Here is an 18,485-nt window from a genome sequence, read left to right as displayed (position 1 = left end):
CATTTGTATTTACTAAATACCTCTGCTTGTGTTTGACATGTTCCATGAGCGTGATTATTGTTAAATTATGTGCGAATTCACACAACAGTTAACTCAAAATCTACAGCATATAAAATTATGTTTTTCACAGCTAGACCTATTCCATTTACATAAAATAATACTTTAAAAACATACACTTCCCAATTGATAGACTTAAAGTAGCTATTGCAAATCACTCTATGATGGTAGTAACAGACATGGAGAGAATTTGCCTTAGTGGGCAGAATGCCCAGCAATTTGAAACTGCTTTCTCCATAGGTGGTAGCAGAACTATCTGGGAATTATCTCAGTGTTAGTATGCACATAGCACAACGAACTGAAGGTTTTCAAAGAGCAGAGCTAATGGAGCAAACCATATGCTAAATATCTGTGTTGGAGACCAACTCCAACCGATCTCCAGGACCAAAAGCTGTATAATAGTAGTTTCATATATTCAAATATTTATCGATTGCTTATTACGTGCCAGGCACTATGCCAGATGCTGGGCATGTAGTAGTAAACAAGGTAAACCAGGCCCCTGCTCCAATGGAGCTTACATTCTAGCTGGAGATACAGAAAATAAACATTTAAACAAAGATGTAGGATAATTTCAAATCATGATAATTGCTATGAATAAAATGAAATTGCATCATGAGATGAAGAGTGATTGGGGTAAATACATTAGATGGATCCATGTACATAGCCATAGCTTGAGGTTAGATATCTTTTAAATATTGTAATATACAAATAATATTTGCCAGCATTTGCCAGCTACTCTCCATCACAATATAAAATAGCTATTTTATACCGGTGAGTTAAGTACACGACAAGTGTCACTGATGGGAGCAGATCAAAATTTTCTGTTAATTTGATTTTAATTTTGCAAGCTAGAAAAACAAATCCTCTTTATCTTTTGTCAAGACACTTAAAAATCAATTTAGTTGCATACTAAAATACATTCCCACTTACATTTACAATGGTGTCTCTTCACCCACAAGCAATTCCTACTTCCCATTTCATTAGATTAAGAGATCACAAACTTTTCACTTTATAACAGGCTCTTCTGGTTGTGGAGGGTTCCAGCTGAGTCATGAAAAGTGAAAAGTTCAGTCAGTTGCCCAGATGTATTTATTGCCAAATAACACAGGGTACTTGGATACATCTGGACAGCCGAATGAACTCTTAACTCCTCGTCTCTCCAACAGCTCTTCCTTCTTGGCTTCAAGACATCCTATATAAAGGGGAAAGAAACAAACAAAAAGCTACTTCAAAGTTGAAGGGTCAGTTTCTGGTTTTGCTGTCTCATCTGGAAAAAAGAAGCGACTTCTGCTATTGTTTTATAACTTATTGATATAAAATGTATACAACTCATAAAATGTAGAAATAGCTAGAAGTACCAGATGAATCTTGTTAAATTCAAACATGTCATGAATACAGAAAACTGAGACAACAAAAATTAATTTGCATAATGAATAATTTATATAATGTATAATTCATTCTAGTATCATTCAACACCCTAGCCGTTAAATATGTGTGGTTAGCATAAAGGACATTAGGCTGGGCAGTAGGAGACATGAGTTCTAGTCTTGACTCTTACCACTTACTTGATGTGTCACTCAAACTTTTTGAGCCTCACTGTTTTCATCCATGACACAGAAGTTGCAATAGAGGACCTCTCTCCCTTTTTGCTCTGAAATGCTGTGAATTGGGTTTTCTTGCTAAATTGTTGACATTATTCTACACTGTTTTACAAACAAGATACTTCTAAATAGCTGAGTTTGGTTACAATTAAATCTTACTTGTTATTGCTAATTAAATATAAAACATAGCATTCACCTGACAAAGCCTTTTGTTTGAAAGGAATGCGAAAGTGACTTTTAACTTGAGTATTCTCATAACTCAGTCTACACATCCCACAAATTAATATGTAGGTATTCTGTACCATGCCTTTATCTACTTCCTTAAATGAATCCTTAAATACATTTCTCATTCTTAAAGAGTTAGGAGACCACACAGACTCATAAAAATTTTAAACAAAATTGTTTATTGGTGATTTTATTTTAAAAAATCTTCTGCCTAGAATATTTTACAGAAAAGTGAAGTATAAGAAGTAATGGCCAGTTTTGTAGCTATCTAAAGCTTGGCTTCTACTTTAGTGGTTTAATTCTCAGGTAGAATCTGTTTATGGTTTTGTGTACTCTTCTACCATTTTGTTTATTTATGGAGAAAAATAGTACTTCAGTTTGACAACTTTGAAAATAGTGTTTCCTGTCCCAGTTCTACAAACGTTATATCAGATGGTGTCAATATTTAGCGAAACTGATATGCCTATTTTATAACTCCCCTCAGTGTAATTAAAGCTAAAATAACAGACCACAAATGACATGTAATATATTTTCACTTTTTAAATTTTCTAATTAGATTTGTGGAGAATTCTTCAACTTCCCGTCTCAGAGTACCTCCTGTACAACTCAATTTATAAAATAAAACCTGTCAGAAAATTCGAACTAACAAATCTTCAAATCCTTTTGCTCATGACTGTGTGTGTGTATGTGTGTGTCTGTGTATACGTGTGTATGCACGTGTTTTGAGAGTGAGGAATGAAAAGAAAGGTGCTACAACTACACACATTTTATTATAACCACCATCCAAAGCACCATCATTTCATAATCATTTCATAATAATTCAAAGCCCTTTGAATGTTTGAATATTTTCCTTCACGTTTTTCAAGAGGGAGAAGTAACTTACCTAATATAAAAAATCTATGAACTATTGATCACTGAAATTTTGGATAAAATAACCCATTTATGAAACATCAGATGCTTCATACAACATCTGTTTTTACTTCTCACTGAAAGATTCTATATATAGAATTCAGTCACGATCGTTCCACTCACTTGAGTGCCGTGGAGACAGTTTCTATCACACAGACTTGTTCTATAATATAGACCAATTGTAGCAATTTTGCTAAAATATCAACATGTTGTTCTACAGTTTTATCCAGTCTTAAAGTACATTTTAAAAAGAAAAAAATGAGATGTTTCTGAGACTATAAATAAAATTTGAATATGGACTGGGGTATTAAATTAAGGAATTATTCCTAAAATTTTGGGGGGTGGTAATTGCATCATGGTTTTGCAGTAATATAGCCACAATTTTAGAAATAGATACTGAAGCAATGTGAAATGATTTTAAATAATTCAATGAAGAGAATGCGAAAGAGAAAGGGATAGATTGGTTGCAAAATTTTAATAATTATTGAATCTGAATGATGGTGTTATGGAGGATCACTGTACTGTTGTCTCTATGACTGTTTATGTTTGAAAGGTTTTTAAAATAATTTATAACTACAAATGAGATATGCTTTTAGATTACATAGGATGAAAAATATAAAGTTTTGTCAAAGATAGAAGACTTCATTATTTTATACTCAATCCAGTTTTTATTTTTAGCATTTTATACATCACCAGTCCAGTTGTTAAAAACAAAAAGAAACAAACAAAAACATTATTCTAATTATCTCCTAAAATAATGATGATGTCTTTTCCATAGCAAAAAATTAGTCTTTCTTGATCATATAAAATGATACAGACATCTTTCGTCTTTGATGACTTTCTCTCCAGTGGATGTTGTGATAATACATTTTGAGAACAATGGTCTTTGGGTAAACCACATTTCCAATAACAATTTATTAAAGTCTTTGGATCAGTACCATCCCTTCCACTTAACAACAGCTGACGACAACATGAGCTCTCTCATCTAAGTTCTCCCTGGGGAGGTGCAATGATGATGATTCACTAAATATAGGCCATACCTCTAATTTGGCAAAGGTCTTAAATATCTTTCAGGACAACAATATGATTATTCAGAGAAAGGCAACTGACTGTAAATAAAGTTTTCTGACAGCTGCAGATATAATACGCATATTATGGTATTTAAATTTGTTATGAGTTTCTCTGTAAATTCAAAATTAGTTCCATCCTTCATGACTGGGTATAATTTTTCAAGATCAGGGACTAAATAGGTTGAAAAGTTGCATTGATTAAAGTATTCATTTCTCATTGGAAATCTCTGTTTGCTCAGGAAATTTATGAAAGACAGTGTATTTGGTGCAAATCACCACTGAGGTATGGTGTGACACCTTTGCCTTTCAGGTAATTTTACAGACCTTTTATATTATGCAGTGAAATATGTTAAAGAGAATATTTTATTCTTTTCTCTCATTCCAGGGATTCTATATTTCATGAGATCACAGAAATGACATCTAAATAATAATGCTTTACTTTTCAAAACTGCATATGATGCTGACTAAATTATGCATTTGCTTAAGAAAAATAGATTATATGCATCATCATGAACATTTGTTCTTAAGTAGTAAATCATAGGCAGCGTTGCTTCTTCTATTGCTACATTTTAAAAACTGTCACAAAGAGCCATTATTTTCTTTTGTTAATAACAATCGATATGCTTCTTTTATTGATATAAAGAATTGATACAAATCTTCTTTTATAAATAACAATTTCTAGGTTAAAGTTATAGGACCCTATTTTCTTAAATGCAGGTATTGTGTTTATGAAACAAAATCCACAAACAGTTAATGTCCACCTACTTTGTTCCAGGCACAGTGATAAAAGTTAGTTTTACCTCATGTTAACAGAAATGCATATTACAGAAAAAGAAATAGTGAAGTTCAAAGAGGTTAAGCTATTTTTTCTGATAAATGGCAGGATTCAGATTCTGAAAGCATGCTTATGTGATTTTTAAAAAACACATTTAGGAAGGCAGTATTAGCAAAGAGTTTATGTTTTCATCAAGGTATTGTTCACTTATTCAATGCATTTATTTAATGCCAAGTATGTGCTTGGTAATGTTCTATATACTAGGGATATATGAGTGAATAAGGCAAAGAGCTCTGCCCATGTAGAGGTTACATTCTTGTTCTCTCCATTAATTATCAATTTTTTCTTAAGTAAGAATTTATGGTAAAATAAATTAGTATAATGTCTAATTTTCAAGATTTTATTCATCTGTTCTATAAGTAAAAGAATGAAAGATATGCGAGCTACTTTTGGCAAACTATCTCAATCTTTAAGGTTACTGCCTAACATATTTGTGATTACATATTCATTACTATTCTCTATTCATACTTAATTTCTCTACAATCTGCTGATATTGGGGCACTGAAACAAAATCATTGTTATTGTATCATGAAAGATTCCTCAAGTTTTAAAGTCTTATTTTAAATTACTAAAATATTTTGGTCCAAATTAAAACCATCTGTATAGGCAAGCAACTAAGAAAATGAAAGCCAAAGATAGAAGAATTGGCAATATAATGCCTCCATAGATAATCTAGCCAATCATATTATATTGCCTATACTTTAGGTAGGTTTGAAAAATTCTACAGGTTCCATAAAACACTTGCTACTCAGAGAAAGCCAGAAATTTTTCTAAATGGTCTTTACAGGTAACTTGCCAAAAATTGGGAAGTTGCTCTCATGAATCAAGTATCCAGCTCATGCCAATATTTGTGGAAACGTAGTCATTAGCCTCCCACACACCTTTTGGCCTGATACCTTGCATTCTGGCAGTAGAGAAGCTATTAGCAGAGGACTTCATAAAGTTCATGTCACTAAATCTGTCATTGTGATATACCCTGGGAAGTACTACTGTCTAAGCCACCATCTGTTGCCCTAAGATAAATAGAAAAGGGAATAAAAAACTCCTCTCAGTTGAGTCATTCCTGTGGAAATGGCTCAACAAGAAAAACTATTAAAAACAGATACATAATAATTGTTTCCATTTGCTGATTTATTATTATACACCAAGTGATGTGAGAAACACTCTATATTTTTTTCTCATTTAATCTTTACTATGAAAACAATGCAATGCCAGATTAAAAGATAAAATGAGATGTTGAATTACCACATAGAACTAATAAGTTATAGAGCAAGATTTAATTTTAGATATGTTGCACTCCAATATCTACATTTTTTCACTCCTCATCACTATCTCTTATAGTGGTTCTTTTATTTTTATAAGAAACTATAAATTTTTCCACATTAAACATTGTACCTGTCAATCTCTATGTCTAATAAGCATACTCTCATGAGCAGTATTGAAAGGGGGTACTTGAAGACCATCCAAGTTTCTGTTGCTTTGTGTAGTTTTGTTGTTTAGAGACGGGGTTGCACTATGTTGCCTCGGTTGGTATGGAACTCCTGGGCTCAAGCTATTCTCCCATCTCAGCTTCCTGAGGAGCTGGGACCACAGGCATATGCCACCGTGCAAAGTTCTAACTTTCTGTTTTAATAGTTAAGGAATCTGATCCAGAAGAGATAAATGACTTATTCAACGTCCTAATGTTAATTTTTGTCAGTGCCAAGATAAGAAGCCAGTCTCCTGCTTCTTTTCCAGTCCTTTGATTCTGAGCCTTACTAATAGCAAAAAGCCCGAAGAGTCACGGATGATCAGTGTCTCACTAGTTTATGCATAACTGTTAGGACAATTGTCTCATTGCCTCTCTTTAAGTGAAAGAAAATGAAGGAAATGTCACAGACTACAAAATTAAATGCAGTAGAAAGCTACTTTGGAATGCATTTCTGAACACTTGGCTCTGCAAATATTCAAAGAAGGAACTCAGGCAGAAAGGCAGGCATGAAGAAAGGAACAAATGAAGGAGAAGAGGAATAAGAAAAGGAAGGAAGGAAGAAGAGAACAGAAGGAAGAAAGGCAAAGAAATCGTTGTCCTAAAATCTGTATTAATTCCTAGATGTCTGGAAGCCCTGCATGGTTATGTTATGTCTGCTGTTACAAGGACAAATTCTGGCAGGAATATGCTGGCAGGACTACTCTCAAACATAAGTTGTTTATGCAAAACTTTGTTAAATCTCACAGTTGCTTTCTTGATCATTTAATTTACTCACAACAATAGCAGTGGAACAAAGTGATTTTTAAATACAATTAACACTTCCATGACTAGAGTAAAAATTTAAAGATGGCAATTTTGTTCTGTAGAAAAACATACCAATTTTTTATTCAAACAAGTAGTACAGAGATAATCCCATCAACCAATATTCCTAGATCATTATTTTACTATAGTTTGTGAATTTCACATAATTTACAAAATTCTGGACAGAATAATAATCGACTAGGGAGGTTTCAAATAGCGATCTTGATATCTGACAAAATAAATTTGAAGTTAAAAAAATAAGAGTGAAATAGAAAGACGCTTTTTAATGATAAAAGAAAGCCACAATTAACAACAAAGAAATAGCAGTTAAGAGTATCTCTGCATCCAATAACAGAAATGACTTTTATAAAGGAAAATCTAAAAAAGGTGGAAGAATACATTTATGGGTGCACCCTAATAATAGGAGATAGCTTTTAGCTGTGGCTTACTATGATCAACCTAAGTGATTCACAAGATAGCACTGCCTTTGATATTGCTATCACTGTTTAATTGTATTAGTTGTTTTGAAAGCAATGACTTTTTTGAAGCAATAATGTATTCAACTATCATTTAAGATTTGCCAAAGAATGCCTTTTCTCTCTAAGCCATATAGTTAAGTAACCAGAGAAAGTCTTTGGTCCATTAAATATGAAGCTGAATAATAATAAAACTTAAAAAAAATGTAGTGTCTCCCTCTGTCACCCAAGCTGGAGTGCAGTGGCATGATCATAGCTCACTGTAACCTCGAATTCTTGGGCTCAAGCAATTCTCCCGCCTCAGCCTACCTAGTAGGTAGGACTAAAGGCATGAATCACTATGCCTGGTTGATTTTTTAAAAATTTTTTTTAGCTACAGAGTTTTGTTATGTTGCCTAGGCTGGTCTTGAACTCCTGGCTTCAAGCAAGCCTCCCATCTTGGCCTCCCAAAGTAGGGCTGAGATTTACAGGTATCACCCACCACACCAGGCCAATGCTAAAACTTTTGAGTCAGGAAACCAACTCTATGTCTCTAAACCTTCAGGTTAAAATGCATACAGTAATGGAATAAGTTGACTTTAATTGTCATTAATGGAAGACATATGTATGCTGCATTTGAAGGAGCATAGAACTTTGGGTCCCAAAGACAGAAAATTGAGTCCAACTTTCACTTCTTAGCTATGATATTTGGGTAACTTATTTAATCTTTCTGTGCCTTTGTTTAATCTGATATGTGGCCAAAAATTTGATAGTATATGAAATTGCTCTTAAAAATCTAAATGATTAGCAAATGCTAAAATAAAGGGGTATGTTGATTTCATGAGTAAGTGAATTTTATAAAATTAGCCAATAGAATTATGTGATTATTTTGAGATTATGTTCAGAGTGACATGATTGGTAATGAAAATAGTTAACATTGATTACTTTCCTAATATGCAACTCTGATAATATATGTTTTTAACAAAACAACTCTCAGCAAAACTTTATTTTAACTGGATTTTTTACTTTGGCTTCATTAAAGAGTGGGAGACAAACCAAGGAAAAATGGTTATAATACATTTTTCTAAATAGTATTACCTTGAAATACTATTATACAGTATTTAGGCAAAGTTTTTTTGCCTATTTACTATTATATAGTAAATAGGCAAAGTTGAAATCAGAAGGACTGAATAGACTGTATTTGCACTGGACTAAAACTGAAATGGTAGAGTTTCCATGATATTCAAATGAGAAAGACTGACAATCACTCTGAGAATTTACAAGAACAGGGAAAGAAAAAAAGTCACTTACTTAAGTCATAAATTGCAATATGGAATAAATGGCCTCTAAAAGGAGAAATTATTTCTTATAGTGAAGGAATAGGTCTTTGGTTGCAGGTTCGGCATAAGTACACTCTCTAGTCACCTTCATCTTTAAAAGAAGCTGAATTGTAGCACAATCCTCAGCTAAAATCTGCAGCTTTTGGCAAATCAGTCAAGAAAAAAGTAGGAAGGCTTTTAAAGTGATGTTTACATCTTTAGGTTTTATAGTCTCATTTAAATAATGAACTTGTAATACATCTTTATAAACATGGTTTTTAAAATTGTTTTTATTTTATTTATTTATTTATTTATTTTTGAGAAAGGCTGGAGTGCCATGGCACCATCAAAGCTCTCTGCAGTCTTGATCTCCTGGGCTCAAGCCATCCTCTCACCTCTGTCTCTCAAGTAGCTGGGACTACAGGCATGTGTCACCATGCCCAGCCTGATTTAATCTAAGTGTCTGCAACCATATTTTGAATAGAAATTCCTTTAAGAAGTTCCTATCATTTTACCATTTTCTAAGCAGACAAATAGTATGCACTTAAATTAGTTCTTGAATTTTTTTACTTAAAGTTATAAGAATAATTTGTTTTTAGAATTTTTTTCTCAGTTGATGTTAAGATGGCTGGCTTGTAGTCATTGACAGATTATAATTGCTCTTTATATGCAATAGTAATTGAAATTTTTTGTTTTGGTTCATTATTTTTAATAAACTATAGGAAAAAATCTGGACAAAACTTACAATCTTAAATTTTCTTAAGTAATTTATTAAATTATTACCATGTAGTATTTTCATTTTATAAAATTATATGTCATTTATATGTAATTGCTGGTTACTACTTTTTTCTTGACTGGATTACCAAAAGAAATAGATTTTAGCTCAACATGGTGCTATGATCCAACCCATTATAAAAAGAAAATGAAGCCAGCTGCAGATTGTATTTATGCAAATCTATTTTTATAGACCATATTTTTTTCATTCTTTTTTTATTATTTTTATTTTATTATTATTATACTTTAAGTTTTAGGGTACATGTGCACAATGTGCAGGTTAGTTACATATGTATACATGTGCCATGCTGGTGTGCTGCACCCATTAACTCGTCATTTAGCATTAGGTATATCTCCTAATGCTATCCCTCCCCCGTCCCCCCACCCCGCAACAGGCCCCAGAGTGTGATGTTCCCCTTCCTGTGTTCATGTGTGTTCTCATTGTTCAATTCCCACCTATGAGTGAGAACATGCGGTGTTTGGTTTTTTGTCCTTGCAATAGTTTACTGAGAATGATGATTTCCAATTTCATCCATGTCCCTACAAAGGACATGAACTCATCATTTTTTATGGCTGAATAGTATTCCATGGTGTATATGTGCCACATTTTCTTAATCCAGTCTATCATTGTTGGACATTTGGGTTGGTTCCAAGTCTTTGCTATTGCGAATAGTGCTGCAATAAACATACGTGTGCATGTGTCTTTATAGCAGCATGATTTATAGTCCTTTGGGTATATACCCAGTAATGGGATGGCTGGGTCAAATGGTATTTCTAGTTCCAGATCCCTGAGGAATCGCCACACTGACTTCCACAATGGTTGAACTAGTTTACAGTCCCACCAACAGTGTAAAAGTGTTCCTATTTCTCCACATCCTCTCCAGCACCTGTGGTTTCCTGACTTTTTAATGATTGTCATTCTAACTGGTGTGAGATGGTATCTCATTGTGGTTTTGATTTGCATTTCTCTGATGGCCAGTGATGGTGAGCATTTTTTCATGTGTTTTTTGGCTGCATAAATGTCTTCTTTTGAGAAGTATCTGTTCATGTCCTTTGCCCACTTTTTGATGGGGTTGTTTGTTTTTTTCTTGTAAATTTGATTGAGTTCATTGTAGATTCTGGATAGTAGCCCTTTGTCAGATGAGTAGATTGTGAAAATTTTCTCCCATTCTGTAGGTTGCCTGTTCACTCTGATGGTAGTTTCTTTTGCTGTGCAGAAGCTCTTTAGTTTAATTAGATCCCATTTGTCAATTTTGGCTTTTGTTGCCATTGCTTTTGGTGTTTTAGACATGAAGTCCTTGCCCATGCCTATGTCCTGAATGGTAATGCCTAGGTTTTCTTCTAGGGTTTTTATGGTTTTAGGTCAGAAGTTTAAGTCTTTAATCCATCTTGAATTAATTTTTGTACAAGGTGTAAGGAAGGGATCCAGTTTCAGCTTTCTACATATGGCTAGCCAGTTTTCCCAGCACCATTTATTAAATAGGAAATCCTTTCCCCATTGCTTGTTTTTGTCAGGTTTGTCAAAGATCAGATAGTTGTAGATATGCGGCGTTATTTCTGAGGGCTCTGTTCTGTTCCATTGATCTATATCTCTGTTTTGGTACCAGTACCATGTTGTTTTGGTTACTGTAGCCTTGTATAGTTTGAAGTCAGGTAGCCTGATGCCTCCAGCTTTGTTCTTTTGGTTTAGGATTGACTTGGTGATGCGGGCTCTTTTTTGGTTCCATATGAACTTTAAAGTAGTTTTTTCCAATTCTGTGAAGAAAGTCCTTGGTAGCTTGATGGGGATGGCATTGAATCTATAAATTACCTTGGGCAGTATGACCATTTGCACGATATTGATTCTTCCTACCCATGAGCATGGAATGTTCTTCCATTTGTTTGTATCCTCTTTTATTTCATTGAGCAGTGGTTTGTAGTTCTCCTTGAAGAGGTCCTTCACATCCCTTATAAGTTGGATTCCTAGGTATTTTATTCTCTTTGAAGCAGTTGTGAATGGGAGTTCACTCATGATTTGGCTCTCTGTTTGTCTATTATTGGTGTATAAGAATGCTTGTGATTTTTGCACACTGATTTTGTATCCTGAGACTTTGCTGAAGTTGCTGATCAGCCTGAGGAGATTTTGGGCTGAGACAAAGAGGTTTTCTAAATATACAATCATGTCATCTGCAAACAGGGACAATTTGACTTCCTCTTTTCCTAATTGAATACCCTTTATTTCCTTCTCCTGCCTGATTGCCTGGCCAGAACTTCCAACACTATGTTGAATAGGAGTGGTGAGAGAGGGCATCCCTGTCTTGTGCCAGTTTTCAAAGGGAATGCTTCCAGTTTTTGCCCATTCAGTATGATATGGCTGTGGGTTTGTCATAGATAGCACTTATTATTTTGAGATACATCCCATCAATACTAATTTATTGAGAGTTTTTAGCATGAAGGTTGTTGAATTTTGTCAAAGACCTTTTCTGCATCTATTGAGATAATCATGTGGTTTTTGACTTTGGTTCCGTTTATATGCTGGATTACATTTATTGATTTGCATATATTGAACCAGCCTTGCATCCCAGGGATGAAGCCCACTTGATCATGGTGGATAAGCTTTTTGATGTGCTGCTGGATTCGGTTTGCCAGTATTTTATTGAGGATTTTTGCATCAATGTTCATCAAGGATATCGGTCTAAAATTCTCTTTTTTTGTTGTGTCTCTGCCCAGCTTTGGTATCAGGATGATGCTGGCCTCATAAAATGAGTTTGGGAGGATTCCTTCTTTTTCTATTGATTGGAATAGTTTCAGAAGGAATGGTACCAGTTCCTCCTTGTACCTCTGGTAGAATTCGGCTGTGAATCCATCTGGTCCTGGACTCTTTTTGGTTGGTAAGCTATTGATTATTGCCACAATTTCAGCTCCTGTTATTGGTCTATTCAGAGATTCAAATTCTTCCTGGTTTAGTCTTGGGAGAGTGTATGTGTCAAGGAATTTATCCATTTCTTCTAGATTTTCTAGTTTATTTGCATAGAGGTGTTTGTAGTATTCTCTGATGGTACTTTGTATTTCTGTGGGATCGGTGGTGATATCCCCTTTATCATTTTTTATTGCGTCTATTTGATTCTTCTCTCTTTTCTTCTTTATTAGTCTTGCTAGTGGTCTATCAGTTTTGTTGATCCTTTCAAAAAACCAGCTCCTGGATTCGTTAATTTTTTGAAGGGTTTTTTGTGTCTCTATTTCCTTCAGTTCTGCTCTGATTTAAGTTATTTCTTGCCTTATGCTAGATTTTGAATGTGTTTGCTCTTGCTTTTCTAGTTCTTTTAATTGTGATGTTAGGGTGTCAATTTTGGATCTTTTCTGCTTTCTCTTGTGGGCACTTAGTGCTATAAATTTCCCTCTACACACTGCTTTGAATATGTCCCAGAGATTCTGGTATGTTGTTTCTTTGTTCCCATTGGTTTCAAAGAACATCTTTATTTCTGCCTTCATTTCCTTATGTACCCAGTAGTCATTCAGGAGCAAGTTGTTCAGTTTCCATGTAGTTGAGCAGTTTTGAGTGAGTTTCTTAATCATGAGTTCTAGTTCGATTGCACTGTGGTCTGAGAGATAGTTTGTTATAATTTCTGTTCTTTTACATTTGCTGAGGAGAGCTTTACTTCCAAGTATGTGGTCAATTTTGGAATAGGTGTGGTGTGGTGCTGAAAAAAATGTATATTCTGTTGATTTGGGGTAGAGGGCTCTGTAGATGTCTATTAGGTCCTCTTGGTGCAGAGCTGAGTTCAATTCCTGGGTATCCTTTTTAACTTTCTGTCTTGTTGATTTGTCTAATGTTGACAGTGGGGTGTTAAAGTCTCCCATTATTATTGTGTGGGAGTCTACGTCTCTTTGTAGGTCACTCAGGACTTGCTTTATGAATCTGGGTGCTCCTGTATTGGGTGCATATATATTTAGGATAGTTAGCTCTTCTTGTTGAATTGATCCCTTTACCATTATGTAATGGCCTTCTTTGTCTCTTCTGATCTTTGTTGGTTTAAAGTCTGTTTTATCAGAGACTAGGATTGCAACCCCTGCCTTTTTGGTTTTCCATTTGCTTGGTAGATCTTCCTCCATCCCTTTATTTTGAGCCTATGTGTGTCTCTGCACGTGAGATGGGTTTCCTGAATACAACACACTGATGGGTCTTGACTCTTTATCCAATTTGCCAGTCTGTGTCTTTTAATTGGAGCATTTAGTCCATGTACATTTAAAGTTAATATTGTTATGTGTGAATTTGATCCTGTCATTATGATGTTAGCTGGTTATTTTGCTCATTAGTTGATGTAGTTTCTTCCTAGCCTCGATGGTCTTTACAATTTGGCATGATTTTGCAGTGGCTGGTACCGGTTGTTCCTTTCCATGTTTAGTGCTTCCTTCAGGAGCTCTTTTAGGGCAGGCCTGGTGGTGACAAAATCTCTCAGCATTTGCTTGTCTGTAAAAGATTTTATTTCTCCTTCACTTATGAAGCTTAGTTTGGCTGGATAGGAAATTCTGGGTTGAAAATTCTTTTCCTTAAGAATGTTGAATATTGGCCCCCACTCTCTTCTGGCTTGTAGAGTTTCTGCCAAGTGATCTGCTGTTAGTCTGACAGGCTTCCCTTTGTGGGTAACCCGACCTTTCTTTCTGGCTGCCCTTAACATTTTTTCCTTCATTTCAACTTTGGTGAATCTGACAAGTATGTGTCTTGGAGTTGCTCTTCTTGAGGAGTATCTTTGTGGCATTCTCTGTATTTCCTGAATCTGAATGTTGGCCTGCCTTGCTAGATTGGGGAAGTTCTCCTGGATAATATCCTGCAGAGTGTTTTCCAACTTGGTTCCATTCTCCCCGTCACTTTCAGGTACACCAATCAGATGTAGATTTGGTCTTTTCACATAGTCCCATATTTCTTGGAGGCTTTGTTCGTTTCTTTTTATTCTTTTTTCTGTAAACTTCCCTTCTCACTTCATTTCATTCATTTCATCTTCCATCACTGATACCCTTTCTTCCAGTTGATCGCATCGGCTCCTGAGGCTTCTGCATTCTTCACGTAGTTCTTGAGCCTTGGCTTTCAGCACCATCAGCTCCTTTAAGGACTTCTCTGTATTGGTTATTCTAGTTATACATTCGTCTAAATTTTTTTCAAAGTTTTTAACTTCTTTGCTTTGGTTTGAATTTCCTCCTGTAGCTCGGAGTAGTTTGATCGTCTGAAGCCTTCTTCTCTCAACTCGTCAAAGTCATTCTCCATCCAGCTGTGTTCCGTTGCTGGTGAGGAACTGCGTTCCTTTGGAGGAGGAGAGGCGCTCTGCTTTTTAGAGTTTCCAGTTTTTCTGCTCTGTTTTTTCCCCATCTTTGTGGTTTTATCTACTTTTGGTCTTTGATGATGGTGATGTACAGATGGGTTTTTGGTGTGGATGTCTTTTCTGTTTGTTAGTTTTCCTTCCAACAGACAGGACCCTCAGCTGCAGGTCTGTTGGAGTTTGCTGGAGGTCCACTCCAGACCCTGTTTGCCTGGGTATCAGCAGCAGTGGCTGCAGAACAGCGGATTTTCGTGAACCGCGAATGCTGCTGTCTGATTGTTCCTCTGGAAGTTTTGTCTCAGAGGAGTACCCCGCCATGTGAGGTGTCAGTCTGCCCCTACTTGGGGGTGCCTCCCAGTTAGGCTGTTCAGGGGTCAGGGGTCAGGGACCCAGTTGAGGAGGCAGTCTGTCCGTTCTCAGATCTCCAGCTGCATGCTGGGAGAACCACTGCTCTCTTCAAAACTGTCAGACAGGGACATTTAAGTCTGCAGAGGTTACTGCTGTCTTTTTGTTTGTCTGTGCCCTGCCCCCAGGGGTGGAGCCTACAGAGGCAGGCAGGCCTCCTTGAGCTGTGGTGGGCTCCACCCAGTTCGAGCTTCCCGGCTGCTTTGTTTACCTAAGCAAGCCTGGGCAATGGTGGGCGCCCCTCCCCCAGCCTCGCTGCCACCTTGCAGTTTGATCTCAGACTGCTGTGCTAGCAATCAGCGAGACTCCGTGGGCCTAGGACCCTCTGAGCCAGGTGCGGGATATAATCTCCTGGTGGGCCGTGTTTTAAGCCTGTCGGAAAAGCGCAGTATTCGGGTGGGAGTGACCTGATTTTCCAGGTGCCGTCTGTCACACCTTTCTTTGACTAGGAAAGGGAACTCCCTGACCCCTTGTGCTTCCCGAGTGAGGCAATGCCTCGCGGTGCTTCTGCTCACGCACAGTGCGCTGCACCCAGTGTCCTGCGCCCACTGTCTGGCACTCCCTAGTGAGATGAACCCAGTACCTCAGATGGAAATGAGGAAATCACCTGTCTTCTGCGTCGCTCATGCTGGGAGCTGTAGACCAGAGCTGTTCCTATTCTGCCATCTTGGCTGCCAGACCTTTTTTTATTCTTAAGTCTTGAAATGAACATAAAATAATCAAATACCTGGGTCATTTTTACTTTTAAGTTCAGAAAAATCAGGGAAGTAGATGTGGGTAAATTGAGCATGTCCAATTCATTTAAAGCTGTTATATTGATTCAGATCCCATCAGCAAAACATCCTTGAGGCTTCTCTTTCAGCAGGGTAGTTATTATTCAATAAAATAACAATAATAAAATGAAGAGCCAGTGAATTAGGGAAGGTGCATTATCTCCATCAAACTTTAGAACATGATATAATGCTTTCTTAATGGAGGTCATACATTTTGTAAGTTAAATTAATATTTTTATTAAGGTAGGTGGAATTATGTGCCTTCACATCTATTCATAATGATTTTGAGTGGTATGTGAGCCCTATTTACAGTTAGGCATCATTCATATTCTACTTTAAGGGATAACTCAATGCTTCATTACACTAATTATGTTATTACAGAAGAAAAAGAACATGAATGAGTACAAAATCACCTGCCAATACAAACTGCTAGAATGAAATGAAGAGATCTATTTATTACGCTCATATTTTCTTTCAAATCTATACACTAATGCCATCCTTGCCAAAAAATTTATAACTGAATCAAAAGAAATGCAATAGGCTAATATCTGTGGTAGCAACTTTTGATGTTAATGAGTAAACTGGCAGTCATATAAAATCATATAATCATAAGAAATACAGATGCAAGAAAGAACACATTGCCTAGCAGCTTGATATTTCTTCTCCTCTTCCATAAAAATTATAGCTATGGAAAGGTTTTTCAAAATCAACATTATCATTGTGAAGTTGTGGAGGTAGACTTTCAAAGTATAACTGTGTGTGGTTGCTTTCCATTGAATTGGCAGTAACATGAATGACAGAGATGACCCATTAGCCATGGCACTCTCTGAGGAAAAGCTCACATGAACCTACAGGTTAGCAAGGTCTCTAACAACATACACTTAATGAGGAATAAAGAAAATAATTCATGCTGATATTCATCATTAATTTATTGAATAAACCTTAACTGAGGGCCTTCTGTGTGTCAGGCATTGTGCTAGGTGCTGGTGACATGGTATTAGGCAAAATTGACACAATCCTTTTTGTATGAAGCATAAAGGCCTTATAGAAATAATTACACCAATTCCATATTGTTGGAGGTTATCATCAGTGCTAAGAAGGGAAGGGGCAGGAAGCTATGGAAAGTTTAATTTTGATTGGTTGGTCAAATGTGGTTTCTTCAAGAAGTTAACAATTAACTGGAACCTGAAAGATTCATGCTGTGCCAATTTTTCATTAGGCTACAGCATTATTGGAAAAAAGAGCTGTGTTTCAGTCTCAAGTTTGGTAGATGCAAAGCTATAGTTGTGTGATGAGTATATTAAAAAGTCATAGCTTAAAGCAAAATATCTATAAAAATATTTCTAAAAGAAAACTGGAGGACATTAAACAAACTATACCACATTAATATTTGTTTTATTGTTGAACAATCACAAGAATTGTGACTGGGGCAGAATTCTAATACTATATATAGAGACTCCCCTCTGTGGCCACTTTTAATTTCAGGCAACACAGATTTTAAAGCTGCCGTCGAGTGACTATCACAATAACTACTATTAGTGATCATTTATACTGTGAACATTGTGGCGGGTTTTACACAGAATAAAATGCTCCTACCTGGATGGAAAAGGCTATGTGAGTACCAATTGAATTCCTAAGCCTCTTTTTTCGCATTGAAACTAAATTTAAATGCACATGACAAAGACACTAATGTGAAAAGGAGAATGGGATGAATTAGTATTAAAAAGAACATATAACTCACTTCAAATGTTATCTTAATCCCAATTTTGATAGTTCAGTTTTGTAGAACATCAAAATTACAAATGGGTTTCCAAAAAGTGAAACAAAAGTGACTGCCTTTTCCAATCTGGTTAAAACAAAACAAAATGCATTAGTAGGTTTGGTCATAAATTTTGTAAGTTAAATTAATATTTTCCTTTAATGAAATACAAGACATTTGAAAATAACATTTATTGCACAAAGTAAAAATAAGTACTCTTTGGTGAAACATTTCTGTGTGTGTGTGTGTGTGTGTTTGTGCCTGTGTTCTGGATTGCACAGTACAACGCATTTCAATGCTATGGATAGCAGTCAAAAAAATTGAAGGGTACTGGAAGTCTTTCCATGATAACGGAACTTTTTCTACCATGCTAACCCAAGTTCTCTTACCTGTAAATATGAGATATCACTCCTGTGAGTATGTTGGCTTATATGGTGGCAAAAAGACTTATCCAAGTGGAGTTATTCTCATCCTATTAACATTTTAAAAGCAGATAATGTTCTCTGGCTTATAAGTGAAAGGGGTGTCCAAGTGAAGCATGAAAAAGCTTCTACATGCAGTCGCTGGCTTTGACCATGGAAAGGGCCACGTTAGAAGAAATGTGGGTTGCCTGTAGGAGCAGAGCATGGCCCCTGGCCGATAGCCAGCAAGGAAGCAGGGACCTCAGTCCTACAACCCTAAAGAACTGAGTCCGCTATTGACTTGAATTAGCATGAAAGCAGATTTTTTCCAGAGCC

At 36.0% G+C, this 18,485-nt stretch overlaps 1 protein-coding gene and 1 non-coding gene across 3 annotated transcripts in view; both read right to left on the bottom strand.

Moving 5' to 3' along the window:
- The window catches only part of HTR2C (5-hydroxytryptamine receptor 2C), a 325,108-nt gene that overhangs the window by 193,697 nt on the left and 112,926 nt on the right, over positions 1-18,485 (bottom strand). The window lies entirely within an intron of this gene.
- Positions 1,103-1,213, bottom strand: MIR1298 (microRNA mir-1298). The gene has a single exon (NR_035652.1). It is a non-coding gene; the product is annotated as a microRNA mir-1298 (primary transcript).

The sequence above is a fragment of the Pan troglodytes genome, chromosome X (assembly GCF_028858775.2).
Source record: "Pan troglodytes isolate AG18354 chromosome X, NHGRI_mPanTro3-v2.0_pri, whole genome shotgun sequence".
NCBI lineage: Eukaryota > Metazoa > Chordata > Mammalia > Primates > Hominidae > Pan > Pan troglodytes.
Note: the sequence above shows the minus strand (reverse complement) of the source record. Positions and strands in the feature narration are given on the sequence as shown.